Source organism: Etheostoma cragini, chromosome 22 (assembly GCF_013103735.1).
Source record: "Etheostoma cragini isolate CJK2018 chromosome 22, CSU_Ecrag_1.0, whole genome shotgun sequence".
Classification (NCBI taxonomy): domain Eukaryota; kingdom Metazoa; phylum Chordata; class Actinopteri; order Perciformes; family Percidae; genus Etheostoma; species Etheostoma cragini.
In genome coordinates this window covers 2,041,561-2,041,930 of record NC_048428.1, presented here as the reverse complement: position 1 = coordinate 2,041,930, position 370 = coordinate 2,041,561, and positions in this window count along the sequence as shown.

The window sequence follows — 370 nt, the reverse complement described above, 5'->3', positions numbered from 1 at the left end:
AAAATATTTAAATTTTAACATTTAGTAGACATTCTAGGCTTTAATGTTAAAATCCTACATCAGAAGGATCTGATATTCCCTGTAAGACACACTGAATAGGTGATGTCTTCCCCCAGACTGGGAATGAAGCTGGCAAAACATCAGGTTTCCTTTTTAGAGTAGCCTGAACGAGAGAAGAAAATGCCTTTTACTAACTGAAAAATGTTTATATTATAACATTTAGTAGACATTCTAGGCTTTAATTTTAAGATCCTAGATTAAAATGCTCTGAAATTACCTGTGAGACCCACTAGATAGGTGATGTCTCCCCCAGACTTCGATTGAAGCTGGCATAACTTCAGGATTCCTTTTTAGAGTAGCCTGAACAAGA